Below are 8011 nucleotides of genomic sequence, written 5' to 3'. Positions count from 1 at the left end.
ATGAAAACAAGTCCATGAGAGCCAAAATATAATCTTGAATATTCCCCCTGGATTGTGAGACCATCTCAAGAACAAATCTGCTGCATCGAACACAACTGACAGAGGATTGGATGAGCTGTGGGAGGACAACAAGACCACAATTTGTGAAGAAAGCAAAAGGTAATTAAAAGGACACAGAATTAAAAAAAAGATCAATGTGGGTGTCAGAAGACACTCTGAAACTGCTCTTGATTGTCGAATAGCTCAGGAAAATGGGAGAAAGGATGAAATCAAGGAGCTGAATAGAAATTTCAAAGGGCAGCTCAAGAATACAAAGCCGAATATTTCAACGAAATGTGCAAGGACTTAGAATTAGAAAATCAGAAGAGAACACACTCAGTATATCTGAAACTGAATGAACTTGAGATAAAATTCAAACCTCAAATTGCAATTTTGAAAGATTATGTAGGCAAAATAGTAAATGATGTAGGAAGTATAGAGAGAAGATGGAAAGAATACACAGACTCACTGTACCAAAAAGAACTATTCGACAGTCCACCACTTCAGCGGGTAGCATATGCATAGAAACCAAGAGTGCTGAAGGAAAAGTTTGAACTGCACCAAATACATTAGTCAAGAACAAAGCTCCAGGAATTGACAGAATACCCATTGAAATGTTTCAGAAAGGTGAAGAAACACTGGAAGCACTCACTTGTCTATGCCAAACAATTTGAAAGACAGTCATCTGGTCAACTGATTGAAAGAGATTTTATATTTGCACCCAATAAAAAGATAGTTGACTCAACAGAATGCCCAAACTATAGAGTGATATTACTGATAATGCACACAAGTAAATTTTTGCTTAAGATCATCCAGCAATGGTTGCAAAAGTACATTGAGAGGGAGATGCCAGAATGTTGGGCAAGATTCAGAAAAGGATGTGGAACAAGGGATATTGTTGCTGTTGTCAGATGGATGTTGGCCAAAATCAGAGATAACAGAACGATGTTTACTTGTGTTTCACTGACTGTGCCAAGACATTCAACTGTGTGGACCATAATAAACTGTGGATAACCTTGAGAAGAATTGTAATTCTGGAACAGTTCGTTGTGCTCATTTGGAACTTGTACGTGGATCAAGAAGCATTTGTGAAAAAACAACAAGGGAATATTGCATGGTTTAAAATCAGGAAAGGTGTGCATTGGGGTTAGATCTTCTCACCATACTTGTTCACTCTATATGCAAATCATCAGAGAAGCTGAATTAGATAGAGTGTGGCATCAGAATTGGAGGAAAGCTTATTAACACACTGCAGTCTGCAGGAGACACAACCTTGCTTGCTGAAAGTGAGGAAGAACTGAAGCACTTGCTGATGAAAACCAAGGAGTATAGCCTTCAGTATGGACTGCAACTCAACATAAGGAAGATCAAAATCCTCACAACTGAACCAATAGGTAATATGATAAATGGAGAAAAAGTTGAAGTTGTCAAGGGTTTTGTCTTGCTTAGAGCCACAATTAATTCTCATGGAAGGAGCAGTCAAGAGATCAAAAGCTGTATTGAATTATGTAATCTGCTGCAAAAGACCTCTGTAGAGTAGCAAAGAGCAAGGATGTTACTTTGAGGACTAAAGTAAGCCTGGCCCAAGTCATCGTATTCTCCAATGCATCATATACATATGAAAGTTGGACATTGAATAAGGAAGACCAAAGAAGAATAGATGCATTAAATTGTGGTGCTGGAGAAGAATATTGAACGTACCACCAACTGCTAAAAGGACAAACTAATCTGTATTGTAAAAAGTGGGATCAGAGTGCTCCTTAGAGGCAAGGATGGCAAAGCTTCAACTTACATACTTTGGACATATTGTTTGAGACACCAATCCTTGGAGTAGGACGTCATGTTTCATAAAGTGGAGGTGAGGCAAAAAAGAGGAAAGGCCCTTGATGAGATGGATTGATACAGAGGCTGTATCAATGGGCTCAGGAATGGGAACAATTGTAAGAATGGTGCAGGACCTTGCAGTGTTTCTTTCTGTTGTCCATAGGGTTGTTATGGGTGGGAGCCAACTGGATGGTGCCCAACAACAACAACAACAATATGATTCTAAGCTGCCCTTGTGACTTGTGAGTTCTTGATCTTGTGAGTTCATGAATCTTCTCTGCTTTCATTCTTGCTCTTTGGAATCTACTCTGAGACCATTGTGCTGTGAATAATCTTGGGATAAAAGACCACCACAAAAGCAACCTCAATCTTCTATGTAGACCTAGGTGAGACCAGCAGAAGAAATACCTTTCAGCCCCCAATTGTAAATAATAATAAAAAAAGTTGATGCTCTAAGCTCTGCAATTTTGGAAGAGTTTGTTATGCAACAGTAAATCAATGAAATAATAAACTACATGGGATTTTTCTTGTCCTCTAATAGAGAATGGGTTCAAAGAGGCACATGTAGCACAGCTCCCACATACAGGAGGGTTATCATCATCTTAAGAAGGGTACAGATACCAGTGAGAAACATAGACCAATAAGAGAGAGGATTCACACATGCTCTTTTTCGTTCCTTTGACAGACTGTATGATAGAAAAGTGTACTTCATGGCCTGTTAGGAAATCCATGAACTCAATTTGCAGGTGAGTCATCAGCTTTGCTTCCTTTTGAATTTATGTTCAGATCAGTAATGTGCCACTTTTTTATTTACTTTCCCACGTTGCCAGAGACATTTCCCCTTTCCTTCATATTCACCTGGTCAATAGGAACATGTGGGGTTAATTAGGTTGCAGTTTGATTGGAGGCTCTGCAAGCTTCACCCCCCCCTCCCACTCTCTGGTGATCAGAGATCTCTTTCTATAAAATCATATCTTCTGGCCATAGCAAGAGTTTCACTTCTTCTTTGCCCAATTGTACTCCCTTAATTTCTTGTTGCCGTATGGTTCTGGCTAGGACTCCCAACACAATGTTGATTAAAAGTGGTGAGAAGGGATATCCTTGTCTGGTTCTTGTTTTCAGTAGGAATGTTTTCAGTTTTCCCGCAGTGAGTGTGATATTGACCATTGGTTTTTCACATGTAGTCTTCATTATATAGAGGAATTTCCCTACTGTTCTGATATTATTGAGTGCTTTTATTAGGAATGTGTGCTGGATACTGTCAATTTTTTTAATGCAACAATTGATGTTATCATGTGGTTCTTATTCTTTACCTTATTCATGTGGTGGATTACATTGTTTTTTTGCATGTTGAAGCATCATTGAATCCCTGGTTTGAACCCCACTTGATCATGATGTATTATTATTTTTATGTTTTTGGATTCTATTGGTCAAGATTTTGTTGAGAATTTTTGCATCTATGTTTAGAAGGGATATTGGTCTTCCAAATCCTTGATCATCCAGCCTAGCCATTACCCACAGCCCATGAATCAGTATACAATCTCACATATGGCCATTTCTCCTCTCAAGCAAACTAAAAGACCAGGTGCTCTGCTCAAAGTTCTGCCCCTTGGGAGGATTTCCCTTTAGCATTGTCCTTTAGGGTTCCCCGAAAGTGTCTGTAGTGTTTCTGCTGTCCACTTACAAGTGGCACCCGCATATCGTGTAGAGCCATCAATAAACCAAGCATGAATTTTCTGTTCCTCAGCCAACTTATCAGAAGAAACTCCCCAGGAGGCCATGTGTGCAGGCAGGCAGAAGGAAGGTACTGTGACAGGGGTGGAGACTGTGGGCCTTTGGGCTACTTCTTCATGCAGCTTACGCATATCTTGAGGTCCTGCTCTAGCCCAGTCTCATATATACCACTTAGTGTTGCTGTGCAGGTCCAACTCTTTGATTCTGTGGGTCAGACAATACTCAGTTCATGATGGATAGCTCAGGCCTCATGGTGAGGTGTTCTGTCTCCACTAAGGCCCAACGACAGGTCAACAGTTGTTTTTCAAAATGGGAGTAGTTGTCTGCAGAGGCCTTTACTCCAAAAGTCCCAAGGGCCTATGCTGTGATTCACCAATAGGGGCCTACCAAAGACTCCACACTGCATCTCTGTCTATGACTGACACCTCTAGCACCATTGGGTCAGCTGGATCATATGGTCCCAGTGGCAAAGCAGCTTGCACCCAATGCAGAGCCTTTTCTTGCACTGGGCCCCACTCAAAATTGGAGGCCTTTTAAGTCACATAATAAATAGGTTGGAGTAGAACACCCGAATGAGGGATGTGTTGCCTCCAAAATCCTAAGAGGTCTACTAGGCATTGTGGCTCCTACTTAGTTGTTTTATTTGGGGTTGGGGCAGATGCAATAGCTTATTATTCACTTTAGTAGGAATTTCTTGACATGCCCCACACCACTGGACCCCTAGAAATTTTACTGAGGTGGAGGGTGCTTGAATCCTCATTGGGTTGATTTCCCACCCTCTTGTATGCAGATGTTGTACCAATAAATCTAGAGCAATGGTTTCCAACCTTCCTAATGCCACGACCCTTTAATACAATTCCTCATGTGCTGACCCCCAACCATAAAATTATTTCCGTTGCTACTTCATAACTGTGATTTTGCTACTGATATGAATCGGGTGACCCCTGTGAAAGGGTCGTTTGACACCCGAAGGGGTCATGACCCACAGGTTGAGAACCATTGATCTAGAGTCCTTGATACATTCTCCTTAGTGGGTCCAATCAGCATAATGTCATCAATATAATGGAATAGTATGACATTTTGTGGAAAAGACAGGCGATCAATATCCCTCAGACTAAATTATGGCTCAGGGTGGAATTGTTGATGCACTCATGAGGGACAGTTGTGAAAGTGTATTGTTGCCCCTGCCAGCTGAAGGCAAAGTGCTTCTGGTGGTCCTTCGAGACTGGTATTCAGAAGAAGGCATTGGTCAGATCAATAGCTGCATACCAAGTACCAGGAGAAATATTAATTTGCTCAACCAATGAAATCACATCTGGAACAGCAGCTGCAATTGGAGTCACCACCTGGTTAAGTTTATGATAATTCACTGTCATTCTCCAAGATCCATCTGGGTTTTTTTACAGGCCAAATAGGTGAGTTAAACAAGGATGTGATAGGAATCACTGAAGGTTTATACTGTTAGTCTTTCTTCTAGCCTTCCCCAAAGAGACCTGCTGCCTTTCACAAGAGTGACTGTTCATTGGGGGAAAGGAAATAATCAAACTTTTCAGGTATAACTGGACACTGGCTCTGAACTGATGCTAATTCAAGGAGACCCAAAATGTTTTGAAAACTTGAGCAGATCTTTATGAGTATAGTGCATTTCTTCCTAAATTATCATCTGAACCTCACCTTTAGGAACTTTCTGAGACTCAATTCTAGAGGAAATAATGTGTAGTGGGGGTGTTTCCTGGGGTCTCTCCATAATATCCTGTAAGGTAGGCGATGCTCCAGATGCAGCCCCATGTGCCATTTAAGCTGGAACAGTTTGGTTAATCTGCTCAAGAGTGAGTTATTCTACTGATAGTGGATTAATCCCCTCAGGTGGGAGGGGTGAAACTATTGACTGGGGTGGCTCAATCGACTCTAGGGGCTTAATATTCTCCTCTTCTGGATCATCAGCCCATATGTTCCCATCCCATGTTCCATTTCTTTTCAATTAAAGCCCTTACTTTAATATCAAACACTGTTCTAGACTTATAATTCAGCTGATGCTGCAATTCAGCAATTCATAGAATGAGGCTCTGGATTTGGTTTTCGGCAATGTCATTTCTATTACTAGAGGAAAGAAGACTCTCCTTTGTAGCACATGCAGAAGCTTTTAGGTCTGTTATTTGGCACTTAAGACATGCTTCTAAGGTTCTGAGATTATCCCTTTCCTTGATCACATTTTCCATTGTAAGGACCAGCCAACCAGCTTCACTATACTTCTCATCCTGACAAAAGTGATGGAAAATATCAAATACATGATCACTCAGAGCCTCTCTTCTCACCAGGACTTCATCTGTTGGTGGTAATATTGTGGATATTAACATTGTGACTTCACACTGTGGATTAACACCTCCCTCTCTAGTAATAGTGGCAGATTTATCCATGCCTTTAGGGGTAGAGGCATCATTCTCAGTGCTGTTAGGCCTAATCACACTGGAGAGCCAATTGGAGAAGCCCATATTTATGATATTGTTTCTCTAGAACCACTCTCCATATCAATTGTATTAGGCAGGGTTCTCTAGAGAAAGGAAAACAGAATACTTATGATACTATACATAGAGATAGATAGATAGATAGATAGATAGATAGATAGATAGATAGATGATAGATAGAGAGATAGAGAGATAGAGAGATGTGAAAATAGGTTTATATAGCAAGAAGGAATATAACAGCTAATTGGTCCACACAGCAGTACGGAGGGCTCAGTTCCACTCACTTTCAGGGAACAGTTAATATGCTGGAAGTGCTTCAACTCACTAGGACTGCTGGGTCCAAGGTCAAGGAAGCAGTGGAGTCTTCCCTCAGGCAACACAGGCAGCCTCTTCCTGAAGGCAGAAGACTGCAGGGTGGATCAACAACAGTCAGTGACTCCAGAGCTTAGAGAAACATGCCTAATGAGATCTCGAACTCAAGCGATGCATGGCCATAGAACCCACCATCCTCAAGCTCAAGCAATGTATGTACCAGCATCTTAGTGAAGCAGGTCTCAACACGATCCACGGGTTGGCTTGTCCCCCAGAGAACTAGCAAAAGCAACAGCACTCTGGTTAGATCACCAAGGAGCATTCATCTGGGTTGCCCTCCTATCAAGTGGTGACTTGATCAAAGTCCACACACATGTCCTATTAGCCTAGTTGGCACAATAAACCCTAACTACAACAAAAGTGGAATAGGGATATACATAAACCTCAGATATTGGAATATATTTTTAGATTACAATTAACTGTAGCCCTAACCTATGAATAATCAGTCCTTATAATGCTGCTCTGCTTGATGCTTACACTCATGAAGGGATCACTGAAGATAAGGGTGCTATACAAAGTGTAGTGAAGAATGTGGATCATGCCTAGCGATGAGAAAGAATGTTCATTTAGTATGTCAACAGCCTTGCAGTCTGCATTTTTTACTTCATCTACTCAGGGCCTAAGCTCAAGAATCATGTTTAAAGGACCTCTAACAGGTATTGATATGGGCACCACCTAATCCTGTGTGGGTGTCTTCCAGCACCTCAAAACTGGAGATAATTGCAAATTATCATCCAAACCGCCCTAAACTATGTCATTTTTACAGACACCAAACAATTGATTTGTAAGCAGCAAAGAATCTAGTAGCTATGAGTCCCCAAAATGTGGTTTTTGATGCCAAATGTCAGATTCCATGAAGCTCCTGTTCACTCTGATGAAGCGTTGACCCTTTAATGATGGTGGTGAAAGATGCAGGCAGGTCCAAGTAGAATATAAGGGTGAAACATAGTTTCTGGTCAGAGGACATGGCCTCTATGGTTCTGACAAGGATGAAAGAAATTGCAGAAGCCTACCTTGGGAGGACTGTTACCAATGCTGTTGTCACTATACCAGCCTAATTTAAAAACTGTCTGCTCCAGGCTACCAAAGACAACGGAACCAATGCTGGCCTCAATGTACTTAGAATCGTCAGTGATGCAAATGTTGCTGCTATTGCTTAAGGCTTAGACAAAAACAGTTGGTGCTGAAAGAAATGTGCTCATCTTTGACTTATGAAGTTGCACTTTTAATGTATCCATTCTCACAATTGAAGACGGATTCTTTGAGGTAAAATCTACAGATGGAGACATCTACTTAGATGGAGAAAATTTTGACAAGTAAATGATCAACCATTTTATTGCTGAATTCAAGTGCAAGCATAAAAAAAAATCAGTGAGAATAAGAGGGCTAGCCATGCACTGCTTGTGAATGTTTAAAACCCACACTCTCTTAAGTACCTATGCCACTTGAGATAGTTAAGGTTTATTGTGCCAACCTGGCTGATAAACACATGTGGGTTAATTGAAGGTGGAGAGATAAATGGCTCAGTGAGCTTCGCCTTTCGAGTTCTCAGGTCTCTTGCTTTCTGATGGCCGGAC

The 8011-nt window shown here is 41.1% G+C and overlaps 1 pseudogene; it reads left to right on the top strand.

Moving 5' to 3' along the window:
* Positions 1-7068: 7068 nt before the first annotated feature.
* Positions 7069-7849, top strand: LOC101646205 (annotated as a pseudogene).
* The last annotated feature ends 162 nt before the right edge of the window (positions 7850-8011 follow it).

The sequence above is a fragment of the Echinops telfairi genome, unplaced genomic scaffold (genome assembly GCF_000313985.2).
Source record: "Echinops telfairi isolate 266 unplaced genomic scaffold, ASM31398v2 ScPeMD7_5592;HRSCAF=6446, whole genome shotgun sequence".
NCBI lineage: Eukaryota > Metazoa > Chordata > Mammalia > Afrosoricida > Tenrecidae > Echinops > Echinops telfairi.
This window is presented reverse-complemented; position numbering and strand designations above follow the sequence as displayed.